Raw genomic sequence first — 20,405 nt, 5'->3', positions numbered from 1 at the left:
AACACCAGTATCATTATAGGTTTCCGATTGCTCCAGCAATACACATATTTTATCAGCAATGCATTGTTTCTTCTTACCGTTTAGATGCAGACCATGTACGGTATGGTATTGTCTAGGATACATACTTATGTCTAGTACCTTTACATTTTTGAATCTTCTGCACAATTTAATGATTTTTGCATTTGTTGTTTCAACTTCCTTGTTTGCAATTGATGTACCGATTAAGTCATGCCGATGAGGCAGAGTAGATGCAATTACATTTGTTTGTGTAAGATTTGGCAAGATGTTTTCCAAATTCCTAACCACGTTGTCAGCTTCGCTTTTTGCCACATCATTTGATCCCCCAATTATTACTACCGTATCACACTTTGACTTTGTTCACCTTTTTGTGCCAAACAGCTAACTACCTCACCTAAACCTGCACCTGGTTTAACGAAACCACTAGCCTGCATGTTCAGCTTCTGTTCTTGAATAATTCTGGCTATACTCCTTGCATGGCTATCGCCTACAATATATATGTTACCCCTTCTCTTTCCCTGAAAACTACTTTGTCGTTTTTGACTTTTCTCTACTTTATTTACACTTTTGTCCTTTGTTACCGTCTTTTCATTTTTTTCCATTCTTCACGCTTTCCGTAGTATTTTCCTTTTCACCTGTATAACTATTGCATTGTTCTAGAACATCAAACCTATTGCTGAGACGTATTTTATTTTTGGTTTCATCTACCGTATTGGAAATACTTTGCGCTTTTCTACCCTTTGATTGTACTGTCTTCCATTGTGTCCTATAACTTGCACTTGTTGATACCCTGCTGGTGTCGGATGTTCCTTGTACTTGATTTTTAATTGTTTGTCTAGGCACATTTCTAGTGTAGTTTAATCTTCGGGAATCAGAATATTTAGCACTATTTGGTTGTTCTCTATTTGTATCATTATAATGATTCGGAGTTCGTGTGATTTTGTTGTGTTCAATTTTGGTTTTGTGATCCTTTACCACTTCACTCCAGCTGCTGCACTGTTTCGACTTTGCACTACCAGACTGTCATTCCACACACCTTCTATCACTACACTGGTTCATTTTAAGATATGACACTTCCTCATTTAGAATTTCAATGATTGTACGAAGGGTTGCAATTTCTTCGTAAATCTTCGTTATTTCTTGAGGAAAGATTTATGTGATTTGAGCGTTTTCCCGATCGTCATTTGTTTGCATTTCACTCACAGTACTTTTAGCAGTTTTTTGGCTATTGATAAGAATAGAGTAACCTACGCTAATCGTGTTATTTTTCTGACCACTTAAACACATGCCTATCCCATTGTCTAGTCCAACTGTCACGCTGTGTTCAGATTTGTCATCATTACATCTACCGGGTAAATCTCCTCTTCTACTGCAAGTCGCCATCTTGCTTGCTATCGCATGTTTATAAGGAGCAAATTTCTGCAGGCATCAGAATTAAATACAAAGCAATACACCTATAGTTTAGGTTTACAAGTGTAAGGTTACTAGTATAAAATAATTACAAGTGCTTTACGAAAGATGTATGAAAGATGGCTCTAGTAGATGCTATTTTGCACTAGTGCCATATTTCTGCACAGTGTACAGGACCTCTATTTTATGTTTACAAGTGCAGCGTTACTAGGATGAAACCATAACAAGTGCTATTGAAACTCGTATCATTGCCAAAATCAACTTGTTTCTACTATCTTTGATTGCGCGCACACCTACCATCGCTGGCGCTGCTGATCTCTTCGGACTTCCCCCCTCCCGCGAAACCACGGGACCCACCAGCTTCGTCCTGTCTGACTCCGTTAAATAGTATTTTTCTTTCAATGGCCACCTAGCCAAGGTTGGTTTGCGTTTCTTAACTGTAGGTTTTATTCTACGCACCCGGAAGCCGTATTTATACGCTAATCGTAAAAGAATTGTAATTTTTCAGCAATTAGTTCTTGTGACCCCTTTGGATTTTTTCTATTCCAAATGAAGTATTTTCATGGTGCCCAGTGGAAACTTTTTAGGTTATAATAAGAAGAATATTAGTGAAAGATTTATAATTTTTTAATAATTCTTTCTAGTGGTGTGGCAAAAGTAGACCTGAACGTTCTAGTGGAGCTTATATAATCTAGCGTAAAAAGCGATAAGCTTCATGAACCAAGCTATCTTTTGTTGAGGTATATCTTCCAGACCTGCATCTAACCTTTTCGAAGCATTTTAATATTTTTAATTTGATTACGTAGATCAGCAGTTGTGATTTTTAAATTCATTTGATGAATAAATATAGTGCTGTTGCTCTAGTAGCAATATTTCTGTAAAGAGTATTTTTTGTATTCCATAAACATTCATTTTCTCTTATAATTATAAAAGCAATTTAATGTAAAATAAGCATAACCGCATGCCCAAGGTTCGTATATATACTACAGTGATGTCAGTTTTGTAAAAGCGAATTTCCCGTCCGAAGCCATGAAATTTCCCGATTAGACGCAAAACTTCTCGCTAACTAAAAAGATACAATTTACAATACCTAATAATAAATAATTTTGAAAAATGTCACTTTAGAGGGCCTATAACGTACAGTTGAACTCATTCTCGTAATATAAAAGCCACAATTTACAGTTATTCATGATAATATCACAAAGATGCTGGCACAATATTAAAAAAAAAAAAAATATTCAAAAACACTGTGAACTTTTTTTTTTATAACGAACACCATGCTTTTCTTTATGGTTTTGAAGGAGACAGTATATTCGGCATAGGAACACAATACAATTTTCTGTCTTCACAAGATTTTTGTGTTGCTGCACAGCACAGCGAAAAGATCAGCTATTTACTCATGGTTAATTCGCAGCAGGAGTCCTTAGTACCAGACCCTTTTTGTTTCATTTTGTCTTTATCTAGTCACTTTCTTCTGTCATGTAGTTGCTGGCTATATGCCTGCTTACTTGGTCAACATTGAGATAAGTCAGTGAAGGAATTGTTCATGTGAGAGAGAATGAGCAAAAGAAGTTAAAATAAATGAATAAAACATACCAGGAAAAGTTGAGAATGTTAGAATTTCCCGTTTTCAGCCTATTTTAAAGAAAAATTCCCGCATTCCCGGCAGTGCTTAGAATTTCCCGTTTTACGGGAAATTTCCCGCCAACTGGCATCACTGATATACTACAGGTTGCGCCAGCCCAATCGTTGGATGTGTTACGTCACCGGATAAGCAGACGCGAGTATTTTCTTGGCTCAGTGATGCCAGTTTTGTAACAGCAAAATTCCCGTCCAAAGCCACAAAATTTCCCTCTAACCTAAATAGATATAGCTAGTTTACATCTAGTAGTAAACAATTTTAAAAAATAACGCTTTAGACGGACTATGATGTACAATGGAATTCAATCTCGTAGTATAAAAAGGTATTATTTATAGTTATGCATGATAAGGTAAATTTAAAAAAAAAAAAAATACTGTGTACACTTTTTTTTGTAACGAACACTATGTCGTTCTTTATGGTTTGGAAGGGAATGTTATGTTCAAGAAAGCCAGAATTAATCCAGTTGTTTTGGCCTAACGATTTTTGTGTTGCAGCACATTGCTTGTTCCGTCACGAAAAAAGCTGGGAAAATCAGGGTATTTTGGAATTCCTTTACATTAACTTGATTTTTCAAGTCTTTTTGTATTTTTGAGGTTCATCTGTATCACAAAAGAGCTCAGTGTTAAGGGTCTTACACCTAAAGCCAAATATACATCGTCAAACTTTTACATCAAATATTGTATCAAACTTTTCTTACATGTTAGACGATAATTTGGTCAAATAAGATGGGTAAAACTTTCGCACCTATTATAAACGATCAAATATAAAGGTGAATATCATTGCTCAGTTGTTTATATTTCTTGATTCAGTTGTTAGGTGACATGAACGTATATGTGAGTTTTATGGTGGCACCTGCTGGTGTAACTATAATGAATAAGGTTGTAGAAATGAATGGAATGACTATTCACAGTTACTTCTGTCTCATTTCCCTCCTTTATTGCTATTCCCTATTAAATCTTATTTTCATGGTTCCTTTCTTGTTCAGTAAATACGTATGAATCTACATTCTATTTATTAGTCCGATGCTTAAATTTCTTCTAATTCAGTTAATTTTCGAGTAACTTTTGTAACTTTGGGGCACTGATTAAGAATAAATAGTCCGTCATAAAAATGTTTGGCAATTGTTTAGCTTTGGGGGGCCAGGTTTTTAATTGACTTTTTTGCGATTTTCTATTAACATTCGATTAGATTAGCTTACTAACATTTAATTGACACAGTATTGCGGAGCGAGCGTTAGCGAGTACAGAAGGGTTAGACCAGCGTTTCCCAACTTTTTTCAACTTGCGGCACACTACAGGTGTAACTTGAATTCTCGCGGCACACTCATATAGTTATTATTATTATTATTATTATTATTATTATTATTATTATTATTATTATTATTATTGTAAACATAAAACACCTTGGTATTTTTTTTCTGTGATTACTGATATCTTTTTCACAGACAAGAAAGTTCCATAACTGGTTTCAATCCGTGGTAAATCATTATGCTTATTTTTCATTCTAATTTAAAAATAGAAAACAATTACAATGAAATATAGGACTCAGGATTATAAAAATACATTTTCTCTTTCGAAAATTCTATCCAACCTTTTACTAATCTCTTGTACTTTTAAAACACAAATGAGGGTAATTTTATGCAGGTTTGCTTTCTCGAAATGATTGAATATTTTAAAATTTCAAGTTACGAAATAGTTTGCAACAATAAAGAAGCAATAATGGTGATAACAATTATAACAAATACCTTTTTAACATTAAGAATGTACAGAATAGTAACACAGTATGGAACTTAAAATTGTAGATTCATAGTAGATTCATAGTAAATGCTCAAAGTAATGTGAAACACAAATATACATTTTTCCTCACAAATATAATGTGAGACACAATGTCTTGCAATTTGATTGCAATAGAATTAATAATTATGTTTCGAATTTCCTCGCGGCACACCAGCGGCCCATTCGCGGCACACCAGTGTGCCGCGGCACACCGGTTGGGAAACGCTGGGTTAGACTCTCGCAGGGCACATTGTTTTCAGTCTTCGTTAGTGTTGGCTCCCCATTACTAAACAGTTATCAAATGTTAGGTTTTACAGTTAAAATGAGAGAGTACATGTTAACGAGGGTTCTATAGGATATTAAATTCCCGAGGAATTTTTCAGTGTAAGAAACTTCTAATTTATATTTAGAAATGCGAAAATATTACGCGCAAATATTACCTATTTTGATTTTGTGCAACATCAAGTGTTTTTCGCTACCCTTATTTTGGCTCTCACCTTCAGCTAATGATGCCTCTGCCTCTTGCGAACAAAACCCTGTGCTAACTTGTGGGTCCCATGCTGTGCTCTTGCTCTGAATCGGTTAAATATCATCCTCGCTTTTAATGACCACCTATCGTAAGATGCCTTTCCTGCAGTCTCTTTTTAAATGATATTCGTTCGATGCGTAGTTACACCTTAAAGATCTTCACTACTGCGTAATTAAAATACCGCTAATTTTAGAGTTTTCTGTAGTATTCTCAAAATAAATAAAAAATACCCGAAAAGTAGAAACGTAGTAAACTAAACAGTACGATTTTGTGTGTGATACCGTTATCACAACTCAATTTCTGCTTTCGATTTGCAACTGTAGATAGATTTAACAGTTTTTGTGGGTTATGTAAATAGCGGCATACCAAAAGCAGAATTGTAGTAAAAGTATCACATGTACAACTGTATTGTCTAGTTCACTACGTTTCTGCTTTTCGAATATTTTTATTAGTTTTGAAGATATTATAGAAAAACTAAAATTAGCGGTAGTTTAATTTCGCTGAAGTGAAGACCCTTAAAAAAAGTCCTCGTAAAGTGAATCTGCACTCATGAATGCAACTCCTACCCTGAGAAACAATTTTTAACGCATTACGAATTAATTTCGTGAAGAAATAACTACATATAACAAGATAGCACATGATCGTTTCATACACATCATATACTGGCATATTGTCAATCTGAACGCAATAATCTGAGCATGCGCCAAAGTAATAACATGCCAGAACGTCTTAAGAAATCTTTTAAATATCAAGAAAAGTGAAAAAAATGTTTGCTATTCTTTTTTAAAACAAGTCACGGAATATTCTCAATCTACGCCAATTTTGGGAAGTCGCCTGTGGTACTTAGCCCTAATATTCTTTAATTTTGTATACAAAACAGATTACTGCTAGTATGCATCAAAATAATGTCAATTGCTTTCCGTGTCCACTTACTCAATTTTAGTGCTACCGCATAGCGATTTTCGTTTGTTTTCTTTGATATAACGAAGAGTTGGATAGAAATAGAACAAGTTCTAATTTAGACCAGTTGTCAAATGTTGTAACCAACCCAAAAGTTGCATACAACTTGGTATCATAAATGTTCAAATTCCACTTTGATCAAATATTTGATACAATATATGATGGAATATTTGTTCGTCTATAGCGTATTTTAAAAAGTTGAGAATGTCTCCATTTCCCGCTTCTAGCCTATTTTAAAGAAAAATTCCGCCAGTGCTCAGAATTTCGCATTTTACGGGAAATTTCCCACAAATTGGTATCACTGGCTTGGCTGTGCTTACCTCATGACGTCACACGTGTTCGGCATAGTTCGTAATCTCAGTATGCGGCGCCCCCCTGCGCATGCCGGACACTTTTCCTTTCCCCTTAAAATGTTTTGGAATCAGGTGTTTACATTCTTGTTCTTGTTCTTGTAACCTCATATAGAGGTTATACATAGGAGGAGAAGCGGCACCGTAGTAGTTAAGTCCGCTATGGCCCTGGAATTGCTAAAAAAATAAAAAATTGATAAATCTCTACTAAAGTCATTGCTTAATGTACATTTTTAACTCGTTGCGTCCAGTAAAAACCTTGAAGAAGATACATGTTGCGTTCACTGAAGACCAGACCTCAAGGGAATAGTTGAACTTAGATAACTATGTTAGTAATGATCTTGAAAATTATCCTAGTGGGAAGATGTAAAATTTCAAATGGTTTTCGGACAGTTCTCTGGTGATGAGAGTGATGCATAACAGGACATATATATCATGAAGATTGTCAAGCAATATCATGTTTCCACTGAGGATTGAGTCAGTTTAATATTATCATTATCACCACCACCACTACCATTATTATTATTATTATTCACTGGTGTTCTTGCCTTTTGTATTTGATAAGCTTTAGAAGTCAAATTGTAAAAAAAAAAAAAAAAAAAATTCACAGGTAAAGTCGATAGTAGAACTTTCGCCAGATACATTATCAAATGCCTTGAAGTTATTCCTTTTTTTATTATTTATTTATTATTTTTTTATTCATTTTTTTAAGTTACCCATATAAAAATGAAGAATATATTTGCATCAGGTTTAGTAGTTTTAGAGCGGGATACCATTTATCTGTAAAAATTCAATCAATAATTGTATGAGAGTCCAAGAGGTCGTAGCTAAAATTTGTTCAACAGAAAAAGGTCCATAACCAAGTGCTCTGTGAAGTTTATTGATCATATAAGATCTACCTTTAATAAATTGTTCACAAACAAAAATTAAATGATTCAAAGATCCAATATCACGCTGACACCAACATAAAGGTGTAGTCAATTTATGTATTTGATATAATTTATAAGGCGTTAAGGCGGTGTCAAAAAGAAGGCGATATAATAGAATTACTCTGTATCTAGACCAATTATGTATAGTAAGCCATGGTTTGGGTTGAGAGATAGACATGATTTGCCAATAATGTCGCCCTGGTCCAAGCCTATTTTCAGATTTCCAAGCATGTAACATCTGGACTTGATTTCGTTTGATGATAGGAATAAAGTTTAAGTGACTAACTTTAATAAGAGCTGATTGACCATCATTACATGCAGACTTTGCAGCTAGGTCTGTATCATCATGGAATTTTATATTAGAATGTGATTTCGTGTGTAAAAAATGTATAATATATCCTTGTTCTTGAAGTTGATGGTATAAAAATTTTATATTTAAAAGAAGCCAAGTTGTTTTCACATTCCAATGGGTATGTCTTAAAGCGTTAAGAACACTGAGAGCATCAGAGCAGATACAGGCATCAGAAAGTTGTAACTTTTTTATTAATAAAAGAGCTTGCCGAATGGCAAAAGCCTCACCTTCGAAAATGGTAAAATATTGAGGAAGTTTGAATTTTTTGATAATATGAAGAGTACGAACAACAACTGGTGCACCGACATTTTGATGAATGTATTTAGATGCATCTGTAAAAACAAGTGTACAATTTGAAGATAGCTGATCCACACAAGAGTGCCAAATGTAATTATTGATATTTGGTAAATGTCCTGCAGTCGAAGAAGAGACGTAGTGGGGAAGAATTGTCTTTATTTGTACCAAACTCGTTGTATAGTGAAATATGTAGCACGGCAGTGTTGGAGATTGTAGGATCATTTCTTCATACATGTGAACTTTAAAAAACGCTTTGACTATCCATGGTGATTTATTTCTATACGGCACCTTCTGATGTCTATTTTCCAATATATGTTTAATCTGATGAAGCTGTGCTATAAGAGGATTATTCCTTTTCGCCATTCGTGACAAAAGAAAAGTTTCTGCTAATTTGGAAATTTGTAAGTCAATAGGAATCATACCAGTTTCCTCAAAAAGAGCATTTTTCGGGCAGAAGGTAGGCTGAGAAAGGATGATTTTAAGTGCATCATATAAAAGTTTGTTTATTCGCTGGTAAAAATAGTTCATCTTCTCCTCATAAAATATGCTTCCATAAAGAGTTTTTGCCATCATAGAATGTGTAATAATTTTGTATAGACAAGTTGGATTGAGTCCCCAACGTTTTGCACTTAAGCTTTTGAGAATGTTGTTGTATGAATCCAGTGCGGTTGATAACAGGGCTAAGTGAGGTTTCCAAGTCATTTTTGTGTCCAAATAAAGCCCAAGGTATTTGAAGTGTCGAACATAACGTAACGTACGATCTTCGATATGAATGGTAGGGCGTGTATAACAACGTCTTCGCGTGAAAACGGAGTATACAGTTTTCTCCCAGTTGATGTCGATACCATTGTTTATAGACCAACGTAATAGTTTCTGTAAGGTTTGTTCAATAAGAATTGTCCCTCGGTGAAGATCATCCGTAGTCAGTATGAATATAATGTCATCAGCATACGAATACAGTTGTAACACTTAAATTTCCCATAATGATAATTTAATGTAGCTGTTTTATTTTATCTTTATATCTAGTATGAATCATAAAATTTTAAATAACTTTTGAAAAAAAAATTATTCATGATGTTTTCCTCTTAGGCCATAATTACTGGTTCGTATATACCCCACTGAACAGATGCCCGAAGAGTAGTGTGGCCCTCACCACCATTCGCGCGCCAATCCAATGCAGTACAGAATAACCACAATGGCTTAAAAGGATTAACTCAAATTCTGACCAGACAAGTTTTGTTTCTAAATTTAACGAACGTTATTGCATCTGACTATTTAAAAAAAATGTTGTGTCATTAATTCCAAGATCTTGCTGAAGCGACACCCAGCATCGAAACCTTTAAGCTTTACTTAAATGAAGACTATCATTAATTTTATTTATAGTACTTCAACTTGAAGACAATATTAATCAATCAACTGTATGTACAAATATGTACTGGTTTCGATTTGACCAAATAAAAATTAAATATTTGTATATCTTTTATTGTAACTTCATATTCTTTAAATAACAACAATACTCCTTTACCTCTTAAGGAGTCATTTTCAAGAACGGATAACAAGATTACTTTAAGAAATTGAAAAAGGAAAATAACTCTTTGTTACCACTAACCATAGTATATAGTTTACAGTTGAGGTTAACTCCATATCTCACCAGGCGTGCCCATACTTATAATCTCCAATCAATAAACACATAACACACACAAAAAAATGTTACTATTATTTTCCCTATAATTCAGCATATTTGAAATACTGAATACATTCCCTTTACGGAGGGCAAAGGCTTGATATCTATATCTCATTTCATTTAAGAATATTTATTTAGTTATCCGCAATACCGTGCATGACATTAATATCAAAGCAATACAACATACAATAAGAAAGAAATCTACCTAACTAATCTAATCTAACCTAACCTATAGCTATCCTACTTCTACCTCATTTAGTACGGATATTGAGACCACATTTCATATTTAAGAGGGCGGATAACTTGCACATTATATATATATATATTCACATCATATGAAATTCACACAATAATAAAAGAAATCAGACACATAAATAAATTGCACGCTGGAGTTGCCTCAACATCTATTTACGCTATCAGGAATAACAAATTTGTTTTTCAAGAGTTTCTCGAAAGTATGCAAATGAGGTTTTGATTATACATCATAATTCAATTTCTGTGGAATTTTGAATTTATATGTTAACCGTATCACAACAACGCTCATGAAAGAAAAAAAAGCTAACTTAAAGTGACTATGGAATCAGTACCGTCAACAGTATTAATATATATCAAATAACATGCTTTTAAGATGTCAACATCAAGACGATGTGCAGAGCTTTCACTATCTGGTCTCATAGCAGCAGCTAATTATAAGACTCGAAGTTCATGACTATTAGATTTTGTCATTACTCATTTCCTTCCCCTCTAAAGACTGTCTGAAATTGTGTGACTTAGCGATACGCTTAACAACTCTTCATCATCATCATATACATAATGGAAAAATGACTATTGTCTCTGGTTAACAATTTTGAATTTAGTCATCAAAACAATGTCAATGATACCCCAAAGTCACTAATACTTCAAGTGGTTTAAAGAGAAGTTTTCATGCAACTTCTAGAAGTCAACAAAATGGAGGATATAGTCACTAACCTGTATCCTGAGATGCTCACACAGTACTAAAATTTACCACTTGGTTGACTATCTGGTTGGTTCCAATATTACCTGAGCATCCTCCTTGTCCTCAAATTACCTTGAATAGCACCAAGAAAACATCTTGGACGGTTTCCATCTCTTTTGATCAACCTCTAGTTGAATTGCCATGTTAAAGATAGGCCGTTCCCAGAGGAAACATTTTTAGTCACAATTTATATCTCACAAGAGCCCTATTTTTGCCTAATTATGTGCCAGGTTAGTCAAATTTCAGGTTTTGACAGGGTTTACGGTCCAAAATTTCCTTTTAGATGCACATTTTCCTTTTATATTTTAGAAGGGCTCTTGTGCTCTTTTCCTGTTATATTTTATATATGATCTTCTGTACACCTTACACACCCCCTCTTGACAACACTAGATTTAACTATAATAAGTATTGATATTTAATTTTTTTATGTCTCGTAAAATATAAAAATCAGTTTTAACAAAAAGAAAAGAGAATTTATTTATTTATTTCCGCATATTCCATTATTCTTTTTCTTCTATATTGAGTATTTAATGTGGCAGTTCCCACTTTGAGACATAACAACATGGCAAACGTTTGTTTACATTTCAAAAAGACGCACAATTCATGCAAGGTCAGACTTCAAAACCCCAGACCAGGTAAGCTTGTCATGGAACACATTAAGGTGTTCGTACTTTTATGAGAATAATGGCAGTTATGCTAAATATAATTTGAATCTCTATAAAGATAAACAATAAATTCTATCTTTCTTCCGTTCAAACATTAGGCCTAAAATTATGTAAACAAAAATAACCTATAACGTTTTTTCGTACATTAATGTCGAATAACTTTTGGATTTAAAACAATTTCATTATTATTGACTACAATCGTAATAATAAATAGGTTATCTCATGTCATCGTAGTATAATTCCGTAATATTAACAAGATAAATATAGTGACTTAAACATAGTGACTGCAAAGCACACCATCTGAGCCGTCATGCTACATCACTTACGTTGTATAGCTATCAATGTTATATTGTCGGTACTGATTCACAATATGCTAGTCAGCAGTGATACATATTATAATAAAAATAACCTACCGATAAAATGTACAAGGAATACTGTAATATAGAATTTTATCTAATGTTACCGGTAGTGAAAAACATACCGTAACATTTTTCCCCGGCCGTTAAGAAAAAAAAATATGAAGCATGTTTAAAGCTGAATATTTTTTTTATTTGTAATCCTTTAATAAATCTGCTCTCTTCTCCGCCGAACAATCAAAAAGCTTTATATTACTTAAATTTTGATTCGGCACTTCTCTCCCTTTCAAATCTTTCAAAAACACAGAATTGTGATGAATTCGAACCACTACATAAGGACCAGTGTATACGGGCATATATTTATTAGTGATTCTTTTATATGCATCTGAAAGAAAGTGGGTCTTAACCATTACTAAATTACCCTCCTGTATAACTACAGGTTGCGCTGATTTAGCACATAATTTCCGTTTACGTTTGGTTAACATTCGAGGAAACGCCTGTAGATATCGCCTTGATTCCTCTACCCCCTGCAATTCCAATGGCCAAGGGAAACTTTCTTTAAATCTATCAATAGCTGAATATGAAATGAAAAGTTCAGCTGGAGTACTATTTATCGCGCTGTTGTACGAATAATTTAACAAATCTTGAGCATCTTTTAATACATTTTTTCCATTTAGTGTGATTCTCGTAACACATTAATCGAATAATTCGGTTTAATTCCCGATGGGAACATTCCACGATTCCGTTGGCCTTAGGATTATAGGGTGTAGTAAGAATATGATGCATCTTATGCTCCAAACAATAATTTTTCCAGCGATTGGAGACAAATTGTGGTCCTTTATCTGATACTATTTGACTAGGGTAAGGGAACAAATAAAAATAGTCTTTATCTAATACTCGAATGAGTTCATTAACTGTAGCTGTTTTCAAAGGTAAGTAACAGACAAATCTAGTATAAACATCTATAATTGATAATATGAAATAATACCCATAACTACATGGAAGTTTTCCGACAAGATCTACACACAATTTTTGATGGGGCTTTTCTGCTTCAATATGTAGATCTTCCCGAGCAATTATACGATTGGAGAATTTTGTTTTAGCACACAATTCACAGTTTTTAATATGTTGTACAAAAGTACGTCTTTGGTTTTTCCAATGGAATAAGCTTCGTGCAAGCTGTACACATTTATTTATTCCAAAATGACCAGTGTTATGTATTCTCTCAACTACTTTGTCTATTAGGGTTACCGGAAGGACTAACAACCACGTATGAAGTTTTAAATTCTTTATAAATACCAAATCATCTATGACTGATAGTTTCACAGTTTGGTGTTGAATGCAGTTTATCTTTCAACTGCATACAATAAGGGTCGGACTGTTGTAACTCAATGATTTCTTGATGCTCTAACCAAGTTTTCTCTTCATATCTAATAAAATTTATTTGATGTCTAATTCGGTTGGAATCTCAGGGGTATTCCTACTTAACAGATCAGCTATTTTATTATCTGTACCCTTAATATGTTCGAAAGTTAAATCAAATCTTTGTAATTTTAATAAAATTTTTGTCGTTCGCATATCCAAATTTTGGAGAGTAAAAGCATACGTAACAGCGTTGTTATCACAATGGACCGTTACATTTCGTCCTAGAATATAATACGAAAAACGTTCGCAAAGGAACAGTACAGCCAAAAGTTCCAGTTGGAAAACAGAATACGATATTTCATATAATTTTAACTATCTACTGGCATACTCAATGACCAGTAAATCTCCATTTTCATTATATTGTGCTAAATATCCCGCCAAATTCTCCAATGACGCATCTGAAAATAAATGGAAAGGCTTTGTAAAATCCGGCTGGCTTAGCGCAGGAGGTTCACTTATCAGAATTCTCAATTCCTGAAATAGATCTAAAATTTCTGACGTAAGCCGAAATTTTCTGTCTTTCTTTAACAGATCAAATAATGGAGCAGTCAATGCTGCAAAACCTGGGATAAACTTCCTTCTCCAGGAAAGAATTCCAAGGAAAGATCTTAATTTCTTTTTAGTAGTAGGTATCGGAAAATATTTAATGGCCTCGTTTTGTTTGGGATTTGGTTTTTTCTCGATCCCATTCACAATATGACCGAGGAATAAAATTTCGGTTTGTAAAAATTTGCATTTCTTGAAATTCAGAGCGAAATTTCCATAATCCAAAATTTTGAACACATTTTCCAGGTCTTTAAAATGATCCGAAATGTTGGAACTAAAACATAAAATATCATCCAAGTACACCACTACGAACTTTCTTGTACTTAATCCAAAGTATGAATTCATGATTTTTTGAAAAATGCTTGGACTAGACTTAAGCCCCATAGGCAAAACGCACAATACGTATTGTCGACCTAAATAAATAAAACTAGTACAATCATAGGAATCAGGGTGTAATTTTACGCCATAATAGCCCATCGTTGCATCCATTGAACTAAAGATATTTGATCCAGAAATACGTGTCAATATTTCGTTAATGGGCTCTACCTGTATTTTAGGCGTTATTACTTTGTTATTCAACAATCTCAAATCAATTACAGGTCTAACTCCTCCTGATGCCTTTCTTACACAGTGAATAGGGTTCCGATAACAACTTGGTTTCTCCTTGGCAATTCCTAATTTAACCCACTTATTTATTTCTTCCTCAAATTCCCTTTGCATAGCCTGGGGAATTGGATATAATTTTCCAACAACCGGGATTTGATCTGTTAATTCAATTTTATATGGGTCACATTTTATGGGTTTCGGATATTCACAGAAAAGATGCTTATACTTGATTAGCAGTTCTAGTAGTTTAGTTTTAATGTTTGAATCTAAATCTTCACGATTATTGACGTACTCTCTGAGTTCAGATTCAGATATCTGACCATAATTCTCATCGCCGGAAAAAGAAGATGGAACATTCGACTCATTAGACATATATTCACTGTTCAACTGTACCAATAATACTTTCGGGTAGGCAATATCTAAAGTTACTTGCTCCTGACTACTATTCTTTAATATCAATGTGCGATTTTCGCTGTTCAATATTACGCTAAATTTTTCAAAGAAAGGAGATCCTAACAACATATCGGCTTTCATGTCCTTAACAACAAATACTGGGACATCAAATAAGCTACCCTGAATATTTAAAGTTAATTCAATGGATCCCTTTACTACAAACCTATCTGTTCCGGCAAATGCTTTCAAACATATTCTTGATGTAGGCTTAAGCTTTGCAGACCGAAAAGAATTTTGTAATGTTTCCCAAATTTTATAATTTAAGAGATTTACTTCAGCTCCTGTATCTAATATACAATTTATATCTATTCCCCCTACTTCACAACATATTGTTGGGGATGGAAACACTTCAACACCGTAATGGCCATTTTCGTTTTCCTCCTCCTCTTTCAATACAAAACGAGTGAAAAATTTTATGGGACCTACAAAGCTAGAATCTAAGACCGTATCTATGTTATGTATTAATCTTTCACTTAATTGATTTATTTGTGGGGAGAGAAGTCCCGACGAGCAGACACCGTCTCCCCTTAATGGCGACTGCTCATTATGTTTTCCGATCCAGTATTGTAATTAGTATTTGAATTACCAGATTGGAAAACGTTAGAAGTACTTGGATACACTCCTACTGCAGAATATGGGGGAGTCAGAGCAGATGTCACTGTAGTAATTCCCGGAACCGGTAGAGAGGTATTCGGTGTAAACAACGTGACCGGAGGAAATGCGCCAAATGGTGGCTTCGCTCCATATATATTGGTCACATATGGTGGGGGAATATTCCCATAGTTTATTCCTGGAACAAAAGAATTACTGTTATTCGTTCCGGAACGCCAACCTTGGTTAAAGGAACCGAATCCTCTATTAGCACGTTCATTTCTACGTTGAGTATTATAATTTTTATTTCTGGAAAAATTCTTTCTATTTCCAGTCGAGTGATTTTTTCAGATTTAGGTTCCATGTTTATAGGTTCCGTTTGAGCCGAATTGTCAGTTCTCAAAAGCTTATGGTGACCTATACTAGCTTGTCTAATATTGGGTCTCTTTAATTGAATCTTCAAATTTGACGCATTTCCGGAATTACCAGTAGATTCACCCTCCAATTCTGTTAATCTCATCATTAAATCGTGAACAGAATTTACAGAACCCAATTTTAATATTTTTTTTCTCGTCAGCAGGTAGACAATCAAGAATTAAGTCCTTTAATTCCGAATCTGACGGTGAACTTACGACCAAGTGATATGAATCAATTATCGACCAGGCAAAGTCAGATAAAGAAGAAAACTTAGATTTGTCATATCTCATCGAATAGAGATGGCGTTTCTGCGCCCTCTCCATCCGAGGAGATATATACTGATTCCTGAAGAGGTTGACGAAATCCCGGAAAGTTCTTATTTTGTGCGAAATACTACGATACCAGGATTTCGCAGAGTCTTCCAGACACCTAGCTATAATGTATCTTCGATCTTTTTCTCTTAATTGATACATACTCATGGTTTGGAGTAAATCCTCCAAGAATATTCTACCCGAAGTAGTCATTTTACCATCAAATTTTGGAAAATTGTGCATTTCCCGAAGATACGCACCAATTGGCCTAGGTGGTGGAGAATCATCAGATTCGTCACTCTCTTCAAGAGTTGTTTTTGCCGGTACATCAACTATTCCTAATTTATCATACATATCCGTACCAGAATCTAAATTAATATCATGCAGTTTAACCCGGTCACACCGATTTGCATAACTTTCTCTTTGACTTTTACATCTTCGCCGGATATATTTCTTTCGCCTATTCGCGGAGGAATTTTCTGAGTTTCTCGGCATATTATGCTCATCAACCGTATCCTTCCCTTGGTCGGATTCGGATGTTGAGCAATCATTTGAGGCTCCTATCCCATTACTGGTATTCTCTCTATTCGTCTCTGTCACTGCGAACTCTTTCAATAATGTTTCTAAAGGACCTTCAGAAATTGGTTCCTCTACTTTATCACGAGTGGAATGAACTTCTACCCGTGTACTTCGACCCTTACGAGAAAGAGAGTTCTCCCGGATTACCCGCTCGCACCTAGATTCCTGATTATCAAGTCGACGTGACAACTTTTCTATCTTTTTCCCAAATTTATTAATATTTTCAGTAATGAGACCTTCGCATCTAGTTTCTGCCATAAGAAACCTTTCGTTTACTGTCTTTTCAATACTTTCCCTAGTTTCACGGCATTTTTCTAAACTGTGTTTAAACGCAGCTACTGTGTCACGTTCTAAAATTTTCACATTGTTAGCTATTTTCTCATTTGCATCTTTCAGGTCTCTATACTCTTTAATTTGTTGTTCCTTTACATGATTGTAATTTACATTACAATTCTCTTGACAATTCTCTATGTCAAGTCTTAATTTTCCTAAATCACTATTCACATCGTCAATTTTGGAATTGATTTCTTGGGATACTACCTCTCGATTCTTCTCAACATCATTTGCTAATTTTTCTAAATCAGATTTGACTTTATTTACATCACTCACTGCAGAAGCTATCTCACCCGAAAGTTCTAATCTAACCTGGTTTAAGTTTTGCATTAACTGTGATTTTACTGACTGAATTTCAGAGTTTACAGTCGACAATTGAGCCTCAACAGAAGACAACTTTTTTGTCCAGTTTTGTTTCCAAACTCTCAACAGAAGACAACTTTTTGTCCAGTTTTGTTTCCAAACTTCCAATTATACCTTTTAGACTTTCCAAAAGAGGTCCTCCTGCGATTTCAATTTGAGGGACCGATTTACGTCACACTACCGTGTGTTCTTTGTCAATTTCACTGGGATTATCACCCGTCTTGTTCATGGCTGAGCACTTTTGACAAATCCATTTACCTTCATTTTCTTTAATATTTGTCACATCAGCCTGACTTAACATAATACATGTTGTGTGGAATAGTTGTCCACAACTATCACATCCTACAGATTCCACACAATCTGAAATTCGAGTCTTTCCACAACACGCATGAGTATCTGGCTCACACCTCTCTTCGTCAAAATTAATGAACATTATAATATCATCTTTCGCTAAGTCACACAATCTCAAACAGATCAAAAAGGGGGAAGAAAAGAAACTAACTTAACCTCATTTGCTTTTCGCTTACTTACCCTAAAGGTTTCGTGCCAGTAAATGTACACTCCCGCTTTTATTTTATTCTCATATATCCTGGCTGGGTCGCCAATTTTGTAACACTTAAATTTCCCATAATGATAATTTAATGTAGCTGTTTTATTTTATCTTTATATTTAGTATGAATCATAAAATTTTAAATAACTTTTGAAAAAAGAAATTATTCATGATGTTTTCCTCTTAGGCCATAATTACTGGTTCGTATATACCCCACTGAACAGATGCCCGAAGAGTAGTGTGGCCCTCACCACCATTCGCGCGCCAATCCAATGCAGTACAGAATAACCACAATGGCTTAAAAGGATTAACTCAAATTCTGACCAGACAAGTTTTGTTTCTAAATTTAACGAACGTTATTGCATCTGACTATTTAAAAAAAATGTTGTGTCATTAATTCCAAGATCTTGCTGAAGCGACACCCAGCATCGAAACCTTTAAGCTTTACTTAAATGAAGACTATCATTAATTTTATTTATAGTACTTCAACTTGAAGACAATATTAATCAATCAACTGTATGTACAAATATGTACTGGTTTCGATTTGACCAAATAAAAATTAAATATTTGTATATCTTTTATTGTAACTTCATATTCTTTAAATAACAACAATACTCCTTTACCTCTTAAGGAGTCATTTTCAAGAACGGATAACAAGATTACTTTAAGAAATTGAAAAAGGAAAATAACTCTTTGTTACCACTAACCATAGTATATAGTTTACAGTTGAGGTTAACTCCATATCTCACCAGGCGTGCCCATACTTATAATCTCCAATCAATAAACACATAACACACACAAAAAAATGTTACTATTATTTTCCCTATAATTCAGCATATTTGAAATACTGAATACATTCCCTTTACGGAGGGCAAAGGCTTGATATCTATATCTCATTTCATTTAAGAATATTTATTTAGTTATCCGCAATACCGTGCATGACATTAATATCAAAGCAATACAACATACAATAAGAAAGAAATCTACCTAACTAATCTAATCTAACCTAACCTATAGCTATCCTACTTCTACCTCATTTAGTACGGATATTGAGACCACATTTCATATTTAAGAGGGCGGATAACTTGCACATTATATATATATATATTCACATCATATGAAATTCACACAATAATAAAAGAAATCAGACACATAAATAAATTGCACGCTGGAGTTGCCTCAACATCTATTTACGCTATCAGGAATAACAAATTTGTTTTTCAAGAGTTTCTCGAAAGTATGCAAATGAGGTTTTGATTATACACCATAATTCAATTTCTGTGGAATTTTGAATTTATGTTAACCGTATCACAACAACAACGCTCATGAAAGAAAAAAAACTAACTTAAAGTGACTATGGAATCAGTACCGTCAACAGTATTAATATATATCAAATAACATGCTTTTAAGATGTCAACATCAAGACGATGTGCAGAGCTTTCACTATCTGGTCTCATAGCAGCAGCTAATTATAAGACTCGAAGTTCATGACTATTAGATTTTGTCATTACTCATTTCCTTCCCCTCTAAAGACTGTCTGAAATTGTGTGACTTAGCGATACGCTTAACAACTCTTCATCATCATCATATACATAATGGAAAAATGACTATTGTCTCTGGTTAACAATTTTGAATTTAGTCATCAAAACAATGTCAATGATACCCCAAAGTCACTAATACTTCAAGTGGTTTAAAGAGAAGTTTTCATGCAACTTCTAGAAGTCAACAAAATGGAGGATATAGTCACTAACCTGTATCGTGAGATGCTCACACAGTACTAAAATTTACCACCTGGTTGACTATCTGGTTGGTTCCAATATTACCTGAGCATCCTCCTTGTCCTCAAATTACCTTGAATAGCACCAAGAAAACATCTTGGACGGTTTCCATCTCTTTTGATCAACCTCTAGTTGAATTGCCATGTTAAAGATAGGCCGTTCCCAGAGGAAACATTTTTAGTCACAATTTATATCTCACAAGAGCCCTATTTTTGCCTAATTATGTGCCAGGTTAGTCAAATTTCAGGTTTTGACAGGGTTTACGGTCCAAAATTTCCTTTTAGATGCACATTTTCCTTTTATATTTTAGAAGGGCTCTTGTGCTCTTTTCCTGTTATATTTTATATATGATCTTCTGTACACCTTACACACCCCCTCTTGACAACACTAGATTTAACTATAATAAGTATTGATATTTAATTTTTTTATGTCTCGTAAAATATAAAAATCAGTTTTAACAAAAAGAAAAGAGAATTTATTTATTTATTT

The sequence above is a fragment of the Thermobia domestica genome, chromosome 5 (assembly GCF_964235325.1).
Source record: "Thermobia domestica chromosome 5, izTheDome1.hap1.1, whole genome shotgun sequence".
Lineage (NCBI taxonomy): Eukaryota > Metazoa > Arthropoda > Insecta > Zygentoma > Lepismatidae > Thermobia > Thermobia domestica.
This window is presented reverse-complemented; position numbering follows the sequence as displayed.